The sequence below is a fragment of the Idiotropiscis lumnitzeri genome, chromosome 5 (genome assembly GCF_059441095.1).
Source record: "Idiotropiscis lumnitzeri isolate Australia: NSW breed Sydney's pygmy pipehorse chromosome 5, RoL_Ilum_1.0, whole genome shotgun sequence".
Classification (NCBI taxonomy): domain Eukaryota; kingdom Metazoa; phylum Chordata; class Actinopteri; order Syngnathiformes; family Syngnathidae; genus Idiotropiscis; species Idiotropiscis lumnitzeri.
In genome coordinates this window covers 15,320,967-15,333,416 of record NC_142395.1, presented here as the reverse complement: position 1 = coordinate 15,333,416, position 12,450 = coordinate 15,320,967, and the positions used below count along the sequence as shown (strand labels likewise).

Sequence of the window (12,450 nt, the reverse complement as noted above, 5' to 3'; positions counted from 1 at the left end):
TGAGAGGTGTGTGCTGTTCCCAGTAAGTCTTTGCAAACAATATCTACAAATAGAAAGCCAGCATTGTACAAATTAAGAGGATTAGTGCTAACTTTTCTTTTAAAGCTGATTGCCATGAGTAGGATGTAAATTACATTTTATTTTATGCCGTTTTGTTTGCTTTCAAAGCTTGTAACTATCTCAGCATAGTGCTCTATTTACATCCATAGACACTCATTTCCTATATTTTTGGAGAAACTGGGAATCCTATAGCTAAAGAAAATTTTGATTCGTTTTGCATTCTGCACCTAAAAAATAGTTACACACAGCTGTCGGTCATAACTCAACAAAAATTGTGTTATCTTTACGTTCAATCAAAACAAGAGCATTTGCATACATCAGCCACATCCCAAAAACACGCATGCTGTGTTAATTGAGGACCGCTCACACGTGAGAATGTGAATAGTTGTTAGTCTATAAGTGGCCTGTGACTGACTGGTAACCAGACCAGCTCTCCCCAAATGTTCGCATTGAGACTGAACATAATTAACCTGTTCACCTACATTTGACATTTTTGTTGAGCTGTCAGCGGTAAGCTTTTTCAAATCTAAATTAGACTACTCACAAAAAAAAATTGAGATAGTAGGCTTTTAGGATCAACCTAAAATGCACTATGATCTTTACAGGTGAACTTAGTTTGACCTTGTGTAAACTTTTGAATGCACAAGTCCTGTGCGATGATTCAGTATTTTTGCACAACTCGCTGTTTGCGTTTGCTGTGCAAGCATCAGTGCATTTTAAGTTCATGTTGAAATTTTACCTGAATGCTGATTATCGCAAACTTTCTGGGAGTTGTGTACTCGCGTTGGCTCAATAAAAGATTGTGAAACACTGAGTAAGAACGAGCAGCATGGGTCAACGAATAAGGGTTTCTTAAGATTTGGGCCATCCGATTTTACTTTTGGAAAATAATGATCAACCTGTTTTGCCTTTTTTCTGACATGCAAAAGACCAAACCAGTAACCGAATCCTAATTAATGTATGTTTGTGTATTTTCTGCGTTGTCAATTTGAAATAATGTCATGCTTTATAATAATCAACAGTAAGGCTGCACAATATTGGGAAATACATGCAATATGGGTGTGGAAAATAGTGATAAATATTACTGCGATATTTATCACGTACCTGAAGTAATGCCATTTTTTTATTATCTAACAAAAGAAATACTTCTCAATGTATTCTTAACTATTTGTAATGCCCCCAAATACTGTTCACTCACGCATCTGATTGGTAAAAGTCAGATAAAAGAATATTATTCCATAGGAAACTTATTGAGAGATGCATATTGCACGGGCCACAATGATATTTTTCCAATATATTGTGCAGCCCTAATCAACACAATCGATTACGCTGATCAACAAATTTGTACTTTATTTTTTAATTAGATAAGCTAAAACTTCAGAATCTGCCATTGTCTTTTTTTCCTCTAGCACGTTAGGTTTCCATAATAACAATAATGATCTGTAATAATTTAGTGATATATTACTATATAGACATTCTTTATGAAAAATAGCTATGAATTACAGCGCATGGTAAAATCTGTGCACAAGCTTTTATTGTTCAAACTTAAAAAACAAAAACAAAAAAAATTTAATTATCTCAAAATTCGTGTCAAACATTTTGAGACACAAAGTCATTTCTGTATTTAAAATAAGCGTTACTTGCCCCCCAAGTTTTGTTAAGTCACACACACACCAATCTTGTCACACACATATTTGCTGGGTGAAAAGTTTCCGTCACTGCTTTTTCTATCAGTCTGTGGAACAGACGTCGTTATCTGCTATCACCACGCCGGAAGTGTCTGTGTTTTGGGATGGATTGTAACTTGCAGTAGAGAGCGGGCAAAACACGCTGCCGTCACCACACTGCCTTCTAACACACACACACACACACACACAACATCCCGACAACATTCTGCCGACCTTCAGACCCCGCTTCCTTTCCCAAACAGCGAACAGCCCTCGTCTGTTGCCGTGTGAGTGGAAAGCGAGAGCGCAGGGAAACTGGTGACCTCAGCGCAAAGGGACAAAAGTGACGCTCAATGCGCTTCCTGAAACAGAAAAAGCAATTCAGCTGTACCACAACATACAGGAACACGGAATGGGTGACCTAATTTGATGGAAAATCGCCTTTTTCTTTGTTTTAACCTGGCATGGATGGCAAAGAGAAAAAAGTGTGCTAATAAACAGCCATCCATTTTCTATTTCCATCTTCTGGGACCTATCCAAGCTAATTTAAATTTGGACTTGCTGGCAAACATGAGCTCATGTAGACTCTACACAGGACGGCCAGAGACCAGATTCAAACTGTGGATCTCAAAACTGTTGTGATCATCACTAGTCTACCATGCTATCCTGCGATGACAACCATAGAACAGAGTATGGAAGTGACTTTGAAGGCAAGTGTTGGCAAGAAGTTGGAATTTGTCAGGCTGCTCAGAGCAGCACTTTTTTCAGCAGATAGAACGGAGATGGCATGCTGCTAATGTCGAAATGACTTGTTACCTGTTTGTCAAGTGTCTTCAAAGGGGGAAATACTTCTGCTTTGTTAGTCTTATTATACCGTGGTTAACTTCTCTTTGTATGACAGTTGCTAAAATACCAATTAAGGAATCCACTTTGGTTATGAAAGGCGTTCTAATGCAATTTGCATTGTTGCTTACTACGGGAGCAATAAAAAAAAAACTAAATAAAAACTTTAGTCTCTTGGCTGTTCAGTCAGCTTCTTAATCAACAATATTTCATTTACACGTCTAGTTCTCATTCGAGGATTACGAGCATTTGCAGGCAGGCCAGCGCATGCTAACTGAGTTAACCCCGTGGAGGGGAGCTAACGTGAGTAAACTGGGCTGACCTGCGAGTCTCAAAAGAGATTAGCGCCACAGGGAAGCTGCCAGGTGGCCCTCTGTGTTTGCAGGTCGACACGTTTCTTTCTATGCAGCATTAGCCAGCGCGAAGAAAACAGGAAACCTGACCTCAGCTACCTAGAGGCTAATCACGCGCAATCACCCACTTTCACACAGGGCACTGTCAGTCAGTTGCGCTAGCTTGATCTAGACGCGGAAATATAGATTTGTTTCACTGATGGACTCAATTTGTTAACAGATGGTCTTGGATTCAAGACTAACTACAGAATAGAAAGGCTTGTTTCCGTAAGGCAGTACAGATCATTTTGTTCTTTTTTTGGGACATTTCCACTAGTGTCAACTGTCGAGCGTAAATACTTTCGTAGTTGGCTGCGGTGTTGATGGGTCAAGACAATTTATTACCCAAGATAGACGAGATTTATTAAGTCTTATTTTTCCATTGCTGCACACACAACACGCATAAATCACCTGATATAGGTAGCCGACATGATCATACATTCTGGTCAATGCTATTCATTTATGAAATCAGATTTCAAACTGTGGCCAACTGAAAAACAAATCAAGGCTCGTGTCTTGCCTAAATGAATGGCAAATAAAAAGGAATATGCTTTCCCCATTGTTGGCCATTCATGCTGATCATGGACATTACGCGTGGCAAGTGAGTACAGGAAATCTGCTCCAACTCGCTGCAAGCGTTCCTTCGTGGGTATTTGGCAAAAAAATAAAAAATAAAAATCTAGAAATAAGCCGGATTTAAGAGTAAGGAAATTGGCTTTGAAATCAGGTTACAAACAAACATTGAAGAAATCATCAGAGAAAATTGTCAAATATTTGCTCTTCGTTATGCCCAACAAGACTTGCAATCGACCCGATTCAAGAGTTATCCGATGGGCACAAGGTTAAAGTAAGTCCTGATAATATCTTAGCTGATTTATCTCCCCCAGCCCCTCGTCTTGGGCTTTACATTTGACAGATTTACTGTTCCAAAGCCCAAGTGACCCGCTCTACCTCTTCTGGGCCCCCCCTCGCTGTATTGGAGATCGCACCCAAACAAAACATGAAGTGATGTGTCCACTTCGGAATCGAGGATCCAGAGCCGCCCCCACTGCAGGGGGGGCCCTCGGCGGCTAATGTTAGCTCTAGCCCTGTGCTCGTGCCAGCTGCTCCGTTTCGACGGGAAGAGGCTTAAATTTCCTGGAGAGACCTGTCTGTCGCCAGAGACAAAAATGTAAAAGCCAAAGTATGCCATTGTGTTTACAAGTATTATTTACCTCTCACTCATAAGACAACCACTGGCAAAAATGGAATCGCCAATCTCTGAGGATGTTGGTTCATTTTGCCTTTAACATCTTTCACACGTTTGTCTGTACTTGGACCAGAATTTAGACAACAACGACATCTTTTGCAATATTGTGTGACAGATGGATTACCTTTTTTAAGAATTTTGATACACAATGTGATTCCAGAATTATTTTCACATATTTTTATTTCTCTACTTGGTATAAAATTGGAACTTACTGACTACACTTATTTTAGTGTTTCTTAAAAACAGAAAGTTGCCATTTGAAATGACCTCACTTTTGTGTCTGTGAGCTACTATTTTGCCCACAAATTTGATGCCATCATTTTTGCTAAGGGCTGTATTCTGGATACACATTTTTCAAAAGGATTTTGATGCACATCTCCTGCTTGGCATTGACTCACTTACATGATGTGCCTACTAACCACTCCTGAGCAGATGTGCACACCCTCACGTCGGTTTGTTGAGTCATTTGCCATTCGTTTTTATCGACTCACACTCAGCCCTCTCCCTCCCTCCCTCCCTCCCAGTGGTGGCAAATCAAACTCTTCAAGTTTGTGCAGCCGCTACTTTTGGATCGACGTTTGCATGGCCGTCAGGTAGTTTAACAGGGGCCGCTGTGACATATGGTGACAGCTCCTTAACCATCTTCAGAGGTGGACACGACAACGCTCCCGTCACAAGCCATGGACATTAGCTCGCTCATGAAGTCTATTTTGGCTTCTGTGGGCAAAAAAAAAAAAAAAAAACAGCTGCATGCCGCACTGATTTTAGACGCTAGTAAAGGTTGGGCTGAGGAGGGGGGGGGTTCTCCCTTACATCTGTTGCCAATGAAGCTCAGGAATGTTATTTCTCTACTCAACTCTTAGCCTAATGCAGCTTCAAAAGGAAGGAGCAGGTCAGGAAAAGGGGCAACACATCCCATGTCGATGCATATAAGAGCAACGGGACTGGGCAACAGTTTGTGGGCCTTGTTTTCATTTTGACATGGCAAAACGGTCAAAACATAGCAAAAACTACAAAACTGACTTTGGGGCTGACAATGGGATTACCCACGCACACGCCTCAGAAATATAAATTATACAATGATTTTGGGAAGTAGCCAACGAGCTAACAGACGACTGTTGACAGCTGGTGAAAGTCGCCTACGTCCTCTTGATGAATATATATATAAAGCCGAGGAACCCCTGTACAGACAAGAACTGTACTACTCACGCACAAATTTAGGTTATCTGGCCGCCATAGGAACAGAACTACACAAACCAAGGATGCCCTGTACACGTTTTTCATCATAACTACCATGATATGGTCACGTAAGAATTGCAAAAAAAAATACAAAAACCCAACAAACTCTGACGGTAGCTACTAGCTAAATACTTTTGCACATTATCGAGGGTCAAGGAAGTCGGTCCAAATGGCCAGGACAAGTGCCGTGAGCAACTGTGCGACAGGAGCTCCTCTTGCCCGGAGAACACAAGGAACGTATTGTGGCCGCTCTCTGCATTCCAGCACTCCAAAAAAAAAGGAAAACATGCAGCTGTACAACTTGTGCAAGTATAAATAAAGGCCTCGCTACAATTTAACTAGTGCAACAATAGACCGTCTGTGGTCAGTGTCGGGTTGCTTCCGGAATAACCTGCTAGCGTCAGGTTTATAGTTTGTCTGCGACGTTTGGTCGCCAGCACCGTTCTTGTTACGCGCGTTGCTGTAAAGAATCCTCACCAGTGCCACAAGTGCAGGGAATGCTACCAAGTGGAACGGCGTCAGCCTTAATAGCTGGTATCAGTCAAGACGCTGACCGGGCGGGATAATATTAGGATAACCTGTAATGTCAGAGCAGCCACTGTAAGTAGCTTATATCTCCAATAAAAATAGCACGCGGGCCACTTTAACAAGAGCCCCCCCCCCACAGGTCAGCGTCGCCTCCACAGCCACATTAACATGACCACCCGTAGAGACTGTTTACATACTATGTTGTCTCCAACAGGGTCGATACTAATCAATATAACCATTGGTCAAATATTTCAAGTGATCGAAAATGTCTTCTGTACTAGAGCAGAAACATAAACAGAGGACCCCCTGTAACACTGTCACCAAGAGATGATTTTCCTTCTCACATCGGCAACTTCATGTTCAAATAATGAGCAAATGTCATTTTAACCCAACGCTGAGCAACAAAAAATCTACGGTAGGTGAACCGCCACCTATTTGTGGTTTGTCAGTCACAAACTTAGCAATTTGCCATTTTTTCTGTGGAACCGGTCCTTTGCTATTTGCTCCCAAAGAAAAAATATATCACCAATTTGCATGTCTTTGCATATTTTTCTGCGCTCTCTGTAAATGCCACTGGACAACGCCAAAGCCTTGGCTTATAGTAAAGTCATTAGTGTCAAGAAAGTACAATAAAGTACTCAAAAATACCATGAATAATAAGTATTTTTTTTACAGGAGAAAAACTGAGGAGTGAACATTCTTCGCGTTGTTTAGATATTTAGCAGTACCTAGGGGTTAGAAGAAAAAAAATTAAAATCACTGATTGATCGTGCATTTCATACAAGATGTAGCATAATATGCTGCACATCACAAGCGGTAATTAATAGTACATTTAAAAGCAGCTACTCACCAAGTTATACAGACTTAAAAGCCAAGTACAGAAATAAAAAACAGCTGACAAAAATTACTGAAAGAGATTTCCGAAAACATCCATCCATCCGTAAGGCTCCGGCACACCCACAACACTTGTGACATGATTTTTAAAATAATATTTTAAATGACCTTAATCATAGCTATGGGAAAAGAGCATCATTTTTAACTTGGATTTAAGCGCTGTTACACTTAAAACTCATTCACTGCCAGCCTAGGTAAAAAGAATGCTCTTTTTATCGTCTATACCCGTCAATGGCAGTGAATGAGTTAATTGGTATGTTTTGAATCTTTACTGACTCATATTTCTCACTCTGATAGTGGAGGACACCAACTAAACGGGTACAAAACAACAAAGAATCAAAATGTCTTTTTAAAGGTGAGGGGGCGTATTATACACAGGTGCATGTTATTCACAAGATTTTATGGGAATTCATCATCTGTTCTAAGGTCTTTGAATGTTGAGGAGGAGGTAGTTGCTCGCGAATGTTTTTGCCCAACTTAGTAATTATCAATAAGCCAAAACTGACGCCTGTCTTGTAATTGCCTGACAATGTGCCTGACAATCTTTTTTTGCGGCTTGCGAAAGGGTTACCACATACCTGCGCTTAAGATGCATTTTTGAATCTAAATGAAATTATATGTAATCCATTTGTAATTTTTCACCGTTGGTTCCAGGGCTCGCTACCTATGTCCCGTGAATAGCTGTACTGGTAACAATTCAAACATTCTTTTTAACTGAAAGCGCCAACATTTCTACTGAGAACCAAAATATTCATCCTAAAGCAGTGGACAATAGCAAACCTGTTAAAAGGCCACGTGAATGTCGACAAATAAAAGTCCCATCCACTGTGATCCACGCAAGCCTTTGCACAAAGCGCACTTGCCTGTCAGCACTGAGCTGAGAGCAAACAGAATTAGCTGCGATATCCTCTCCAGTATAGAAGCGCACAATGGACCGTGTCTAGTGTGTGCCGTCGGTGGAGTGCTAGCGGCGATGAAATCCCGCGGCATTGCTCCCATTCATGAAAGTATGCTGGGGCGACCGGCGGGGATGAAAATGCTTCCCGAAGCCCGGGTGAACGCAAAGGTTGTTAGTTGTGCAAGGCAAGTTGGGACACAAGGCACAATTCCTTCCGGCTTGGCTGCAACCAGCAGAGGCGCTGTTGAGTCAACCTCAGCGACTTAGCGCTTTGTCTAAAGCAGAAAATGATTAAATATTGTCGGAAAATTCCAATAACTTTAGAGCGTAAAAATGACAACTGCTGCGGATAATACAGTCACTTAAGAAAGAATTTGACAATGAAATAGTCGAAGCTTTGTCATATCACCCCTGTAAACAATTTCTTATGATTGTCATCGCTGTCATTAATGTGGAGTTGCATTTAATATTGCAAGCTTCCCAGCTCATAATAGCGAGTGTCTCATAATTTGATGATTGATCCCTTTTTAAAATGTTATTGTTTACGCATTTTGGTCTAGTCAGTTTTAATAACGTTAATTACATACATCTATGTAAAGTATGCCCCCACAAAATCACCCAGTTTTTCTCTGTATGTGTGTAAAAAAACAGTCCCCAGATTTCACAGCAAACAATATGAATGAATAAAGATTCAAAGTATTCCCCGAAAAATTTTTATTTGCACATTTCCCATAACTATGAATAAGGTTTTTCAAAGTATTTTCAAATTCATATTTGGGAAAATCTTGCACTGTATGCACTTTTAGTCAATTCAATAAGCTACTTTTTATTTCCATACTTTGCTTTTAATTCGATTAAACTCTATAGCTGCTTTTAAAAGCTGCACTTTTAATTACAGCATGTGAAGTGAAGCATATTGAGTTACGTTGGGAATAATATGCACTATGAATCCGTGATTATTTGTGAAGACGTTACATTTCTTAATAAGCCCCCTTGATTGGTGATCTCTTTTATTTTGGGAAAAAAAAGTGTTATTCACAAGATTCTACAGTAGCTGTTATTTCATCTCTCTTATTAGTGCTAATACTTTGCAGCAAACCCATCCGACATAGCAAAAACAAAAGGGAAAACATCCGTGAAAACGGCAGCCTGAATTGGACTGTGTAAACTGAGATCATGGGCTGCAAATGCTGGAATTCCTTGCCTCTAATAATATCATGGCCTCGGGGCAAAGCGGACCCTTCCCCCAGCCTTGCCTTTCGGGCGACGCCACTGCAAATAATATGCGAACGGGAGGGTTGCCCGGGAAGCAAACATCACTCAGGTGTACAACACATGACAGAGTGTGGCGGCCTCTCCAGCGCAAACAATGAGCTTGTGGCTCGTTGGATCACCTTGGTGCACACGGACGGATGAGGCGGGCGTCTCTGCGAGGTCACGTGTTTGACGCCACAGCGCACAAGTGACGGGACTGCGTGCACAGCGCTGAATCAGCCCGTCGGTCAGTCGGGAGGAGAATGGGCTGAAGGCGAGACAGGAATTTTGCCGAGCAAAGCGACTATTTCCACGGTGACACCGCTGTGGCAGATGTCAACAAGTGTGCTGAGTGAAGGCCAGGCTTTTAGTGGGAATTTGGTGCCAAACCCCAAAAATCTTGACTTTTTTTTCTCACATTACCATTTATTTTTTTTGTCTTTTTTTAACTAAAGAAACAACTTTTTTTGTCATTATAGTGATCTTGTCGTCTAAATAATTGACATATTGACATTCCCTTTTTTCCAGCATAATAATGCAATATTGTTTTTTGCATAATGATGTGCTTTTACTTTACTTCATTCTAGTGACTTTTTGCCATTTTTGTTTTTCAAAAATAAGTATTTACGTTCGGTTAGTGGCAAAAAATAAAAGACAAACACTTTTTTTCTCATAATATTAATCGCATAATAAAGATGTATTTTTATAGCATATCACGTTTGCGATGCTTTTCTGTGTTTAAGGTTGACCTATAAAATCTTGTGCAATAAGGATTTTTCCATACGTTATAATTTATAGCTAAAAAATCGTTCTGTTGCTGAACATACCCTTGATCATAAATATCATATTATATTACTGTATTATTATTATTATTATCATCATCTTTATTATTATTATTATAAATACCTGATGTGCTGGAGAAAAAACAAGAGCCGATTCTGAATCATCACAAAATAAAAAAAACAATGCTGATTAAAAAAATGTAGTAAAAAGCAAAACTATCTACACCAGCAACTTATAGTGACACGCAATTAAATGCTTTTTCACTGGATGGAAAATTAAGTTGTGTATCCATCCATTCCCATTCATAAAAGTAAGTAATCGCGCAAAGTAATTTAGCGAGTAAACCATGACAAGATCATCATCTTTGCAGCATACAGTGAAACTCTTGTATCCGCGAGGGATGCCTGCCGCCATTAATGAAAATCCACGGTGAAATTGATGCACTTTCTAAGAATGTTTGTAATTGCATATCCATCCGTTATCTTAAACGCTTCTCCTCACTAGGGTCGCGAGGGGTGCTGGAGCCTATCCCAGCTAACTTCGGGCAGTAGACGGGGGACACCCTGAACTGGTCGCCAGCCTATATCTATCTATTGCTCGCTCGATCGATATATAGATATATATATATATACACACACACACACATTTATGGCTGCAATGCACTGCTTCTGTCTCAATAAATGTGTGTGTGTCTACTCCTTATGTGACAACAATATGCCACCAGAATGCGCCAAAGCGATGCCGTCATCGCTTTTGCATGTCCTCCCCGTGCCTGTGTGGCTTTTCTCCAGGTACTCCGATTTTCTCTCACATTCAAAAGACATGCATGGTAGGTTGACTGAGCACTCTAAATGATTGTGAGCATGCTGGTTGTTTATCTTTGTATGCCCTGCAATTGGCCGGCAACCAGTTCAGGGTGTAACCTGCTTACTGCCCGAAGACGGCTGGGATGGGCTCCAGCACGCCCGCGACCCTCGTGAGGAGAAGCAGCTTGGATTATGGATGGATAGATGGTTATTAGAAGCGAACGAACATCTTAGCCGCTCTAATAAAGAACAAGTTACAAAAAAGTGAATGGCAAACCACAGCTATCAAGGGATTCACAATTTTAAATTGGGTGTGTGTGAGAGCGTGCATAAGTGCATGATCTCTCCTATAATGTAGTAGGGACACGTTAAGTGCTTTTACAGTGTACGGGTATGAGCAACTACATATCTACTCGCTCTCGTTCTGTCTGTCTGCAAAGAGCCAAACAGGAAACGCATTCCACAAGCTCTCTTGGCATATTTCATCTTCAGGTGCCAAGCGTTGTGTTTACAGCTCACTGACGAGCGTTTACATTAGGTTATTCTTAAAGGTGGATGACTACAGTGCAGAACGCAGAATTGTTGTTTATTTTCTACGTGTCCATTTCGTATCGCGGATAGTTTTAGTCAAGTGTGCAAGATCATTATTAGGCAGGAATCCGCCGCTCGCCGGTTTCACCGAAACTCCTGGCGGCAGGAGCGCGATGTCGCATCTTATTAATAATAAAACCGTAATACGGACAACACAGTCGCCCTTTGTGTCGTTCAAAGCCCCCCCCCCCCCCCCCCCCCACACACACACATGAATTTCGAATTGCAGCCCGTTTTCTGTTTCAGTTAAATCAAAGGCTTTTAAGTGAGTTAGCCGTAAGCTAACATCAAACACGAGTGTGCTAACTTGTATAAAACTCCCATGTATATAAATGGTGAACAATCCCACACTTCGCCAGATCCATTATCGGACACCCGCGTCACTCACCCGATTACGGTTATGACGATACTCAATTAATAACACACATTTACCGTCATTCGACAAACGCAGCAAGCCGTTGTCAAGACGACGTGCTCACTCGATGTAGATTTGATGGCGTGGAAAAATAAAAATAAACCAACACAGAATCGCTCCTCCCCTCGTGAGCCGAAAGTGGGTGGTTTCGAGCTGAAGACTGACAAATATGTTCAAAATTGACTGTTTTAGCGACACAACAGCATTTCGTAACTTACAAGAAGCCTGTCAGGGAGACGTATGTGGATAGAAGTTGTCAATTGCGAGCAAGAGGATCGATGAAGGGGGTGTGCGTCCGATAATGGGGGCACGGATGTTTCATGTGTACTCAGTGGATTTCGCGACATAGCTACGCGAGGCTAACGTTAGCTTTACCCCCGCTAGCCTCTCTGCGACACGACTGAAAAGCGTTACAGAGGCGCGACTGATAAAAACACAACAAAGCTCCACAAACGCCAACTCGATGCAATAAAGAGAAGATATGAGGTACGCAATTAAATGGAAAGAAAATGTGAAGGTAGTAAGGGGACAAGGCGCATCGCTTACCATCTCTGGCATCCACCCTCTTTGACAGCGAATCTCTTGCCCGTGTGACGACTAAGTCAAGCCCGTCGTAATAAAAAAGACAACACTTCCGGTTAACGTTTCACAATAAATGGATTGGCCAGTGAAAAGTGAGTTTGTGAGACTGGAGCGTGTGGAATTGTTCGTCAAAATAAAAGCAAATACTTCCGGTCCGGTAAATGTTTCACAACAAAACAAAATCTTGGCTGCTGCTTTAAATACTGTAATTTACTTTTTCTGTTGCGTGTCAGTCCGAGACATAAACGC

The 12,450-nt window shown here is 41.2% G+C and overlaps 1 protein-coding gene across 2 annotated transcripts in view; it reads right to left on the bottom strand.

Annotated features, from left to right (window-relative positions):
• garre1 (granule associated Rac and RHOG effector 1) overlaps window positions 1-12,242 on the bottom strand; it is a 32,172-nt gene extending 19,930 nt beyond the window's left edge. The window contains exon 1 of one of the 2 annotated variants that reach the window (XM_088296128.1): window positions 12,166-12,242. The gene's annotated coding sequence lies outside the window, so the exon portion shown is untranslated. Of the gene's footprint in view, window positions 1-7,652; window positions 7,785-12,165 lie in introns of those variants that run through there. The other variant, XM_088296129.1, reaches the window with a different exon arrangement.
• Window positions 12,243-12,450: the final 208 nt, after the last annotated feature.